This window comes from Argentina anserina, chromosome 5, assembly GCF_933775445.1.
Source record: "Argentina anserina chromosome 5, drPotAnse1.1, whole genome shotgun sequence".
NCBI lineage: Eukaryota > Viridiplantae > Streptophyta > Magnoliopsida > Rosales > Rosaceae > Argentina > Argentina anserina.
The window spans coordinates 21,758,544-21,771,994 of record NC_065876.1 but is presented as its reverse complement, the minus strand read 5'-3'; the positions used below and the strand labels follow the sequence as shown (position 1 = coordinate 21,771,994).

Here is a 13,451-nt window from a genome sequence, read left to right as displayed (position 1 = left end):
TACTTAACATCATGTTTCACGACCACAACACATGTAATAAATCTACAATCAGATGAAACTGTGACTAAACAGATTAGAAGGTCACTCCACACAAAGGAACAAGAGTTTCAATTGTAACAAACACGATACTGAACCAATATTGTCAATCAAACAACCTATTTGGCTATTTCTTTTTCCCATTCACATAAAGATCCAAGCTTGCAACACTTATTGGAAAATTTAGATGCAATAAATCACCATAAGTGTGTAGAAATTAATTATATTAGGAAGGTCTTAAATAAACTTGATTGAGTGCTAAACACAAGTCTGAGGCCTTGCACGTTCAGAACCGAATTAGAACTCAAGATTTCAAACATATGCAAATAAAAACCCCGCTGGTCTTGATCAAAATGCATATGAGGCCCCTCTTAGACACTTAAGGAAAAACAATAAGATGAAGTGTTAGCAAGTAAGTACCTAGTACGTTGTTCCGTGTTCTTGATGCTGATGTGCCCAAAGCAGATATACACTACTACAATTGGGTTTACTGGGTTTCTATCCGATGGGTTCGTGAGTCATAACTTCATATTCACTTTAGCTCCATAGCCATTCTAATTTGAACTAAGCAAAGGGAACAAGCTTGAATCTGAATAAAAGCAAATAGTTGGATCATTAAAATGAGAGGTACCCGAAAAGTCTGGAGAAGGGCAAAGACCGCAAGAAAACAAAAATTTAGTTCCCATAGTAACAAAACTGCACCATTCTATCTAAACCCTGTACATTACTTGGAATACCTGAGAGAAAGCGTCCAAGAGAGAACTTCGTGTGGCTCGAAGAAAGAAATTTGCAGCTATCAATCTTCGTCCCAGATCTGGTTAGATTCGATCAATCTTCTTCGCCATAGAATCTGTATCAGCCTCTTCCTCTTCCTCAAATGGTGTATCTGTTCAAATGTGGAAAGAGCGGCTTAGAAAACAAGTAGGGTTTTCAATGGCTCATCTGTGTTATTCGTATCAGAGAGTGAGGGTAATGGCTGGTATTTCAAAAGTTTCATTTAACTATAGTACATGCGTTACAGTGCAGAAGCCCGCTTCCGGCTTCCAAAAGGAGCCCTCCCCTTACTTCTGCGTTTAAAGGAAAAAAGCCGGGGCTTCTCTAATAAGCTGCCTCCACCCAAATTTACCAAACACTTTTCCCTTCCTTGCTTATAAGTAGGGGAGTTAAAAAGCCCCCCCAAACGCAACCATTAATGAGGAGCCTATTAACTTAGGGCACATCCAATGATGTGTTTATTGTATGGGTTAAACTCATTTTTGGACCAATTTCATGATCCACCAGGCAAATAAACAACAAATGTTTCTATAAATGCTACAACTCTTCTTCATATTTCAAATACTTCACCTACATTCATCTCTTCCTTCTCTACTATTCTTTCATTTCCTACATAGTTTATATACTCATCTCATCGTTCATCAGTTTTTTTTTCACAATTGATGAACCATTTTAAGGCCATCAATAAAACCATGTAGGAGATAGTACAGTGTAAGTAAGTGTATCGTTATACGCCGGGGATTGAGGGTACTCCTGCGAGATAGAGCGTTAGTAAATAATATCTACAATATTCATATATATATATATATACAAGGATTTATAAAATGGTTTTGAGATTTTGATTATGAGTTTTAATTCATACGAGAAAGAAATAGATAAATTAAATACATATATACAATTGACTATCGTTAAACGCAAACAAAACCAAGAAAAACATGAGAACACACTTATGAGAATCTAGCAACCCTAGGCATGTTTATTTCGTATCTAAGCCAAATTCAAGAGAAAACAACCCATGCAGCCAAGTAATCTCTCATGTCTATAATAACTATCCCAAGTACCCGAGAACGCCTATGACAATACTAGAGAAATTCCATGTAACAAAAACACGCTCCATATTACATAAATCATTGAGTACAAGCACAATTTGGACATACTAACACATAAATCCGAGCACGCCTCCGAAAATCTATACGTTAGTATGCAACCTATAATTAATCACTACCAATTTTACTTAAATTCGCGCACGCCGCTGATAACCTAAGTCATTGGTACATTCTAGATGAAGAACATATAATCATAAGTACTTATAATCGAAACAACATGCTTTAGGTAACTAGATAACAATCACATCACAAAGAATGAGAACAAAGAACAATGAAGAATACTGAAATTAAAATAAATAACAAAAGAAGGTCATAGTTTACACTTTTTGTTCTTCAACACGCTTGAATCACGCCAAGGAAAACTTGAACTATCACAAACTATATCTATGGCCAAAGGGAAATTAAAAACCTAAACAAAAGCTAGAGTTTTGTGGAGAGAAGAGAGGACAGTACAAAGAGCAGAGAAGAAAGAAGATTTACTGCGGCAAAAAGGACGTCCCTCATTCATCTATTAAATCTCCTATATATAGGGAAGAAACCCTATAAAATTGAGCTAATATTTGCCCTTCTTTTTTATGATGAAAAACTGATCCAAGAGCATGAAATAACTCAACTTTCTATCCATAATTTATGCTCAAAAAAGCCATGATAAAAGTTTAATTCGGTTGACACCTTCTTTCCTTCCTTAACTAGGATTGCTTTCTCTCTTTATTTTCAGACAGTTTGACCTCTGCTCCGTAAATCGAGCATAACTTCCTCCCGAAAGTTGATATTGTGTGATTCCACCGCCTCTGGAAACTAGACGTATAGGGCTTTCCATAGATATATTATTCATAATTTTCCTCTAAGTAGATTGTCTGCTATGATCTGTCGAAATTGACTATTCTACACAGGAAGAATCTTGATTCCGGGTTTTATTGCTCATTTTGGTCCTTTAAATACATCTTCCTCTTATTTTGTTCCAATCTGCCTAAAAACAGTAAACTAAGTCAAAATGAACATTATTAAGAGCATAACTAAATTAAATGAGAGAGATAACATATCAAAAACGTCGCATTGTATGCTCCTATCAACAATCTTTTTTATTCTTCATGCAACAAAATGAGAGTTTTATTCTACATGGACCACCAAGGAGGAAGTTCAATTGTGTGATCATGGGCAGAGGTTACCATTTGCCCCATCACCGGGAATCAACAAACCATTGCAAAGTTGTGACAAAAGGTTTATCAAAATTTGGAATCTGATGGGTTGACACACAAAGTTGTAAACGTCTAAAAAAGTATAATACAAATTTATCATTGGGGTAGGGATTCCGCTCACGCCGCTCTATAGCTGTTAGATCGTGGGAGATCTAACGGATGTGGATTAACACACAAGTGATCTTCGTATAAAGTTTTGTGAGAGATGCTCTACTCACTCCACTTCTATAGTCGTCAAATGTTTTGAGATCTGACGACTGTGGATGGACAGGCTGGCGATCCTTAACGATTCCGCATATTAGTGTTGTGTGAGAGACCATCCTCTCACTCCACTTCTATATCCGTAAAATTTTGTTAGATCTAACGGTTGTGGATGGACATGCTGGTGATCCTTGACAATTCCTCGTATTAGTGTTATGTCAGAGATGATCCACTCACTCCACCTTTACAATCGCCAGATTTTGTTAGATCTGACAGTTGTCAATGGGCGATCCACGCCAAATTTTATCCACTAAATTAACTTTGTGCTTCTTAACTCTCTAGTTTCTTTCAGTGTTTTTATAAAGAGAAAAATTCACCAACAGTCCCTGAACTCATGTGGTAAGGACAGTTTGATCCCTGACCTTTAAAAAGGATCAAAGAGATCTCTGAACTCTTATTCTGATATCAATAAGGTACTTATGTTAAACCTTTTAGAATATTCCGTTAAAATATTCTTTTTCTGTTAATTTTGTCATTTTGTTAAAATTTTGACAGAGCATGGTGGACCTAATTCTTAAAATTTATTTTTCTAAGCAGTTTACTAATTTTTAAATCTACCCTATATACTCAAAGGTAAACAGTTATTTTATCATCAGAGCACTAATCATATCTTCTAGACTTAAGTTTTTAGCGTTTGCTAAACTGTCTTTAAAAGAACTGCAACAAGAAAAAGAAAAATATAAAAAACTAGAAAGAAATAGAAAGAACCTTCCAAGAAATACAAAAAATTATTGGGATATTATCTACAGAATACATCGTAGAATCTACGCATCCCAAGAAAATATCGAAGTTCTTCAAGAAATGTTTGAAGAAGATCAGAAACCTCTTCACATTTTGAGCATCGGTTAGATTCGCCCTAGCTGGTATCAGAGCTTGTTTCGCTCAGAAACAAGTGAAGATCAGGCTTATGCCACAAAATTGGCTCATTTTATCCAATAAAAAAAAAGTCAGACCTAAAAAATACCAGTCTTTTTGTACTGAAAAAGCTATTGATAAGTGGCAAATGTGCTTTTATTCAAAACATATTCAAGAAAGCTAGTACTCCATAAAATACGTTTGTAGAATATTAAATATCCTAAACGACGAACATATTCATTTCCAAAAGGAGATTGGAGTAGCAGATATTGATCCGTTAAGACCTAGCCTGATTGAATTTCTAGATTATCTATATAAAGAAAAAGACAATAACAAAGTTGCAGAACTCGAAAGGTTTAATCTTCGATTAGATCAACTCAAAAAAATAAATTCCCAACTAACAAATAACAAAATGACAAAATTAACAGAAAAAAGAATATTTTAACGGAATATTCCAAAAGTTTTAACAGAAGTACCTTATTGATATCAGAATAAGAGTTCAGGAATCTCTTTAATCATTTTTAAAGGTCATGGATCAAACTGTCCTTACCACATGAGTTCAGAGACTGTTGGTGAATTTTCCTCTTTTATAAATTTAAATTTAGTGGTTGAAGTCGCACCCAAGAATTTGAAATTGAATTTGCCCTACCCTCTCTAAAATGTGGAGCAATAATGCATACAAAATCAACAGCAAAAACCTCTATCTCTCTCTAAACTTTTATTAGCTTGTTATTGTTTTTAGCATCAATCATGGTTGAAGAGAAGGAGAAGGTAGATATGCCTCATTTTTTATCCTATTTTTCTCCTTTTTGTTCTCAATTTAGTTTTCGATTTATATTTTTCTTCTTCTGTAAGATTTATCTATCATCTCACTTGTCCAAAACTGAGTTCGGAGCAGATTTAATTTATGTGAAGCAGATGTGGAAGAATGATTATGAAGGGATTGTCGACAATAGGTCAATTCCCATCCGCCATTATTTTACTTTTTTCATATTTACTCTTTTCAAACTACCCCTCCCTCTTATCTCTCTCCCCTTTCCACTTAGATCTATCTCCTCTCTAACGTCGAACCATTCTTCTCTCTCACCAAAGCGTCCAACACCATGGACAATCACCGTGGCAGCTACGGCTACGGCTACGACATGAAGACCACCGAAGCGGTCATCAGTCTTCCTTTGTCGCCGATTGACTCCATCTCTCCTAAGGGTCTCTCTTTCCACCAAACGAAGCTGACTCTCTCTCTCTCTCTCTCTCTCTCTACCTCCTCCAAAATGAATCCAACGCATAAACTTCATCATCACTGGTATGGCCACTAACGGCTCCTACGTTGCCGATGGACTCATCTCTCCCAAGGCTTTAATGGTTCCATTACAACGACCTTTGCTTGACTTCGTGTAAGACCATACAATCAGACAACTAGAAGACTTTGGTGAGAAATTAAATATATGTTTTTTTTTTTCAAAAAACCATATGCAATAGTCTATAGTTTTGGGTGAAATCATACAAAAAATCATGGAGTCACTTCCTTTAGGTGTTGGATACTAGACCTTACCTTTTGGTTTGATTAAGGCTTTGACAATGTGTGATCTGACAAGTTTTTCTTATCTAGTTTATTGAATCTTGGTGACTAATTTGTATAGGTCATTGCAGTGATCAGGCTTTGACTAATTTGCTACTGAGACCTCTACAATTACTTGACCTCTACTATTTTTTAATTATTAGATTACATATATGTTCTCTTGTAAAAATACAATTTTAGACATTAAATTCGATGAAAAGAGGATTGTTTACGAACCCCGTCAACAAGATTTAAGTTTAACGTGAACTGATGAAGACATAAAGATATCACCATCTTCTACTTCCTAACCCCAAATTCTCAACACATATACGTACCTCCCTCCCTCTTCTTCCAATTACAATTTTTCATTTTTCCTAATTTTCTTTACTTGAAAAATGAGTAAGCAATGATGATTAGATTAGAATATATATATATATATATATATATATATATCGTGATGTTGAGAATTATTTTTAATTGTTAGACTATTATAATAATAATAATTAACTGGAATTGATGTATTTTATTGATTACAATTGGTTGTTCGAATGATTACTAATTCGAATAAATTAGTCTAAAACCGATATCTTGTAAAATCTTATTTACAGTTGAGCAAAACATACAGGTTTATCAACATTATATGTGAGAAAAAATAAAGAAGAAATTCGCATAAAAAACATGTGGAACTCAGAATGAATGATGAAATATGAAAAGAAAAAAAATGAAACAGAGGTTCAGTGAGTGAATACGAGATGTAATGAGTAGCTTGAAATATAAGTCAATATAGTATTCGATGCTATTTTGGTAAATTAAATGAAAGTTTAGTGAGCATATGCTTATATTTAAAAATAAAATAGAGGTCTAGTGAGCAAATGGGAAAGTCTCAGTAGAAACACCCTTTTAAAATTGGTAATAATACTTTTTTTTAAATTTTCTGAGCAATGCACTGTGTATTTTGAATATAAACTTTCAATCTTCTCCATTGTAACCGATGACATCATTTTTTCGATTAAGAAAAAAATCAGAAAGCAAATCCTCTCTTACAACCTACATTTGTTATATCGATCGATCGAAAGACAGAGTTGAAGCAATGTATAATATCGGAAAAAGATTAATTCAACTGTTCAATATGCCAATTTTTAAATAATCGCGATGGCATTTTTGGCTTGGGACTGGCTGAAGTAACCCTAAGTAGCATTGCATGTATTTCAACTGAAACCTTCAATTACTAATTATTCTTAGAGTATCTAATGCCATTAATTTTGGATAGAGATTAACATGCTAATTGATACAAGGGGACATTGACACTAAACATGCATATAGAAAGCATAGCTTTGACATCAACGACATGTACTTCTGCTATAACCCAGCTAATTCCGGCCATGACTTTCGTTTTGGCCATCTTTTTCAGGTATGTTTATCTTCATTTCAAACTAATTTAGTGAAATGCTCATATTTGGTTGGCTTTATTTTTTTCCTTTGCATGAAATGGTTCTGTACACTACAAAAAATGTTTTCAAAACCCACGTCTTGGTTTCGTGGACATTGACCCCAATACCCACATTTTATTGTGGCCATGGCTATTGCCCACTGTGCAGCAACATTTTTCCAAAACGTGGGGATTGCGCCGTGGCCATTGCTAAAATTGCCACATTTCTAAGGCATTTGTGGGATCTTCTCACATGGGCCAGGCATGAGACCTACCACTGAAAAGTTATCTGATGACCCTTACGATTATACAACAATCGTGCCAATCTCTATTTAATAATAATAATGTATACCCACGATTGCTTTGCTTTCGTGACTATGACAAAAGTAATTTTAAAAATATTGTTCCGGGAGAATTACTATTTTACCTTTATGTGTGTCTTAGCCTAATAGGTTTCCTGTTAGGAGATAGATTAGCATCTCCGTAATAGATTAGGACTCCGAATCCTACGGGATTGTGGTTTTGTAAATGCCTATATATAGGCCACCATATCATTCAATAATACACAATTATTTCATCATGCATCACGTTATCACGCACTTTGCCCTAAAACCCTGAACTTTTAGAGCCCTAAATTTTTTTTTCTCTCTCTTCTCCTCCGCCGGCCGCCGTCGATTCCAAGCTCCGGCATCTCCTCGCCGGCGCACCTCCTGCTCGCCGCCCCTGCAGCCGCCGCATCGCTGCCCCTCCAACCCCCCCCCCCCCCCCCGCAGCCCCGCACGCAGCCCTCCCCGCAGCCCCTGCAGCCAGCCCATGCACGCAGCCCCTGCAGCCAGCCCATGCACGCTGCCCCTGCAGCCCCTGCACGCGGCCCAGCCTCGCAGCCCCGCAGCACCGCAGGGTCTCCTCCGCATTCACTCCGCAAAAACATCTTTTTGCCCCGCAAGTCCCCGCAGCAAAGCATTCAAAATTGCTCCTCCCGCATATTCACGCAAGCGACGTGAAATTCACAAGCAAGGACTTCGCTCAAGAGAAGCTACTCCCGTATACTACAAACCTTCAAAGGTAAATTTTTCATAAACGTTCCCGCTTTTGACGTATAGATATATTATATCGGGCGCTATTAGCCTTCTTCTTGTCTTAATTCCGGCCTTTCTTATAACGCCGATGAGACTATAGAGGGATGGGTTTCCCCTCTTGGTCGATGTTTTCTGTGTCACGGTCCTGGGGGAGTCACGATTGTTTTGAAAGGGAAGTTAATCGATTTTCGTGTGGTCGCCTGAGTGCACCGCTGTTTCGGGTGCGATCATGAGTATCGCGGCTTGCATCGATTTTTTCTTGTGACCATATACGTCACCCCTTCTAATTCTTATTATACTTGAATCTAATCGATTCCGTATTCGTTTTGTAGATATCATCGCCATCTCGACCGGAATTTGGCCTTCTTGATCTAGAAGGAAAGGAATACCACCGTTGAGTTTCCGACATGGAACTCGCTTTCGAGAGCCGAGGGATTGAAGGCATGTTTGCCGACCCTCCTGCTGATTTCCCACCCATGGCTAAGACTCAGACTCTCATCTTCATGAGACGTCACATCCATGCAACTCTCAAGAGGCAATACTTGAACGTAAAAGATCCTAAAGAATTATGGGACAAACTACGCTTGCGGTACAACAACGTTCATGATAAGCTTCTTTCTGAATTGACCGTTAGATGGGATAACATCCGTCTATTGGACTATAAGAGAGTGGATGATTTCAATCAGGATATGCTATGCTTGCAATCCGATCTTGGCACCGTTGGTGTCATCAAGACCGATCTAGATCTTCTCAATAAGACATTGGACACGTTTCCAATCAACTATGAGGTTCAAGCTCATACGTACCGCACTCATGTAGAGGAAGGGAAGATCCGGTCTTTTGCCGACTTAATGGCACTCTTGACTAAGAAGGAGAGACATTCTGAGATTCTCCTCAACAACAACAATAGACCTGTTGGCACTAAAAGAATTTCTACGCCACAATTTAACTATGGGAAAGCTCCTAAGCAAAAGAATCAATCAAGGAACGCTTTATATCAGCACCAAAATAACAACTCTCGTGGTGGGAGGCAACAAGGCCGATCTCGGCCTCGGTCCAATACTTGGACCCGTGATGGTGGCGGCGCTGCACCCTCTGGGGGAGGCCGTCCCCGTCCCAAACTCCAAGGAGGCCGTGCGCCTCCTAATGCCTCCACTTCCGGTAATGGCAAGTCTCCATGCTTCAAATGTGGCTCCTTCAAGCACTTTAATCGCGATTGTCGTGCTAGCAAAGAGATGATCAAGGCTTACTCCGCCAAAAAAGAAGTTTCTACAACCCGAATCGAATCATGTGGATGAGGACCATGAGATCGAGATTCACCATATCTCCATGAAGCCCGAGCCCCTTGCTTCTATGGCTAGGCCTCCGGTTGCTACCATGGATACTCCCGACTTTGATTAGTCGTTTTAGCTTCATTAGCTTTATGATTCAAGTATTGTTATGGCCGACCACCATTGTTATTTTCATTGACTTTGTAATAGTCTTTTGATTTTGGAATTAGAAGTTCATGTGTGATGTATTAAAGATTGGCATTCAATAAAATTTCTCATTTCTTGCTTACAAGACGATCTCTTTGAGAATTTTATTTACCTGACACTTAGCATGATGATCAACGTGTGCAACTCACGTGGTTTTTAAATTGGACGCTTTTGGGTCACATGGGCCCCAATAGCACTACATTGTGAATTTGGAACTTAAAATTCGTAAAACGAACCTCGGAACGTCGAAAACGACGTCGTTTTGCCTTGGCCGGACCCGGTTACTATTCCAGCGTTTCGGCACGTTTTTCCGGCGTATTCGCCGTCTTCCGGCCATTTCTTAGCGTTTCTGGCACCGCCACACGGTTCATGCCGGCGTCCCCTGTCGGACCTGAAGTTCCGGCCTCCATACCGGCCAATTCCGGCCTCCATACCGGCCAGTTCCGACCGCCGTCGGCCGGTTTTCCGGCAATCGGTGCGGCCGGTTTTCCGGCAATCGGTGCGGCCGGTTTTCCAACGAGTTTTTTGACGATTTTTTCCGTCGTTTCTCGTCATTTTTCCGGCATATTGCAGCAGTCCCTGCTGCCACGTTTTCCTCGTCCAAAATTTACCCGGTTTTGAGTTCTTTTGACATGGTTTTCCGGTTTGTTTTTCCGGTTTTCTCCAAATCCGTTATATGCACTCACCGGTACTCTTTGTGTGTGTTTTCCACACCATTTCTAGATGGTTTATACCACTCTAGTTTACTGTTTGGTATTTCACTGCTTCAATACCATGATTTCCAACTCATTAGTTGAAGAATGTAGTACTATTGCCATGTGATACATGCGATGGGATCGACCTTTGTTCTGATTCCCATTCTTACAATATCCTACGGCGTATTGTATAGAATTGTTCCCGTGTCGCTGACTCTCTTAATTGTCATTTTGTAGATGTCCCGCGGTGAAATCGAATGTCTAGCTGATTGCGGAACCACCCACACTGTCCTACGGCACAGGCAGTTGTTCACGGATCTAGTGTTTTCGACTTCTTTGATGACTACAATGATTGGCTCGAAATCCATCATTCAAGGAAGAGGCACAGCTTCTTTCATGTTGCCTAATGGTACGACTCTTAACGTCGTAGACGCTCTTTATGCGCCGAAGTCTCCCCGCACCTTGCTAAGTTTTAAGGACATACGTGCCAATGGTTTTCACCTCGATACTTATGTTGAGAATGGAGAGGAATATCTTTGTGTTACCTCTGAGAAAGCAGGCCATCGCCGCATCTTAGAGAAGATGAAGAGTCTTGGGAATGGTTTGTATCTTACTTCCATTCGGATCTTTGAATCATATGCGGTTGAACGCAACTTTTGTGATTCAGACTCTTATATGCTTTGGCATGCCCGTCTAGGGCACCCTGGACGTGATATGATGATTAGAATTCTTAAGAATTCACATGGTCATCCATTTTTCAAGTCCCAGAAGCGATTGGAGGATCACCTCACCCGTGCTCCGCACGGTCAGGCCGTGCCTACCCATGCACCGCATGGTGTGGCCGAGCATGCCTCACTCGGTAGCTCCACGGCTTTCATGCCGTCGGTGGCGGCATCCCCTCCTTCACAGGAGCTTGTGATGCCTCCCGTGCTTTCAAATGCCTCCATGGCAATTTCTGATGCCCATCGCTCATTTTGCAAACCTTGTTCTCTTGCTAAATATCAAGGAAGTCCTTCTTTTGCTAAGGCTTCAACCGAGAACATTCCATTCTTACAACGTATCCAAGGTGACATTTGTGGACCTATTCAACCAGAATGCGGACCTTTTCGATATTTTATGCTATTGGTTGATGCATCGACGCGTTGGTCACACGTTGCTTTGCTATCCACAAGGAATGCTGCATTTGCCAAGTTATTAGCTGAGATCATCAAACTTCGGGCTCACCACCCCGATTATCCTATCAAATCCATTCGTTTGGATAATGATGGAGAATTCACCTCCAAAACTTTTGATGATTACTGCATGTCTATTGGGATCGAAGTTGAACATCCCGTTCCTCATGTTCATTCACAGAACAGTCTAGCAGAGGCTACCATCAAGCGTATTCAGCTTGTTGCTCGGGCAATGGTTATGGGTACTAACCTGCCAGTCTCTGCGTGGGGATATGCAGTGTTGCATGCAGCGACACTTATTCGTTTCCGACCCGCGGCTAACCAAGCGTTTAGTGCGTACCAGATGGTAACTGGTTACGAACCCAATATTTCACACTTACACATCTTTGGTTGTGCCGTTTATGTGCCTATTACGCCTGTGCTGCGTACTAAGATGGGTCCTCAGAGACGATTAGGTATCTATGTTGGCTATAATTCCCCAACGATTGTCCGCTACTTAGAACCAACCACCGGAGATCTCTTTACTGCAAGATTTCCAGATTGTCACTTTGATGAGACATGCTTCCCGTCGTTAGGGGGGGTGATGGGAATGTTATCATTCCAAATGAACGTCAGGAATTGACGTGGTGTGTCCCCACTATGTCTCATTATGATCCCCGCACTGCTCAAAGCGAGTTAGAAGTGCAACGCATTATCGACCTCCAGCAAGTCGCGGATTCGATGCCCGACGGCTTTGTAGATATTGCTAACGTGACGAGATCAAACATACCCGCTGTGAACGTACCGGCACGGTTGGATGTCCCGAAATACGGGCATGGAAGACAAGCTCCTGGACCTAGCAACGTTGGCACCGCCCCTGACAGTGGGACGGAGGCCGGCGGCGGCACCACCGTACGCCGTGGTATTGCCGGCGCCCCTTGTGGCGACGATGCCGAGATGGCCCGGCATGGAGCAGCTTCGGCCTCGGCTCCTCAAAGAAAAAGGGGGAGACCGATAAACTCTAGGGATTCAAAACCTAGAAAGAAGCGAATGACTAAGGCACAACGCGTCATCAATGATGAATCACCATCGTATGAAGTTGTCTCTGATTACAGCTATGTCCATGAATCAACTCAAGTGTTACCGTGGGACGCTATGGAACCTTGTTTGATGCCAGAGAATAACGAAATCTCAGTGAACTACACAAGTGAGCAGTCGGTCCGAAACCGAGCCACTACATGCATGGATGACGTTTTCGCTTATTCCGTCGCACATGAGATCATATCTGAAGACGACGTTGAACCTCGCTCTGTAGCTGAATGCGAACGCAGAGCAGATTGGCCGAAGTGGAAGGACGCAATCCAGGTAGAACTTGACTCATTAGCGAAGCGAGAAGTCTTCGGAAAGGTTGAATTGACTCCAAGAGATGTCAAACCTGTTGGACATAAATGGGTCTTCGTTCGTAAGCGTAATGAGATGAACGAGATCGTGCGCTATAAGGCAAGACTCGTGGTGCAAGGATTCTCACAACGACCTGATATTGACTATGAAGAGACTTATTCTCCTGTTATGGACATCATTACCTTCCGCTACCTTATTAGTCTGGTAGTGTCCGAAAGACTAAACATGCAGCTTATGGATGTGGTCACAGCTTATCTCTATGGGGATCTTGACGCAGAGATATACATGAAAGCTCCAGAGGGACTACCTTTACCTCCATCAAGTTCCTCTAGACCACGGAGTGCTCATGCAGTCATATTACGTCGTTCATTGTACGGGTTAAAGCAATCCGGAAGAATGTGGTACAATCGGTTGCATCAATACTTGGTG

At 40.4% G+C, this 13,451-nt stretch overlaps 1 protein-coding gene across 1 annotated transcript in view; it reads right to left on the bottom strand.

The window, feature by feature from the left end:
• LOC126795268 (40S ribosomal protein Sa-2-like) overlaps positions 1 to 13,451 on the bottom strand; it is an 83,086-nt gene that overhangs the window by 50,050 nt on the left and 19,585 nt on the right. The window lies entirely within an intron of this gene.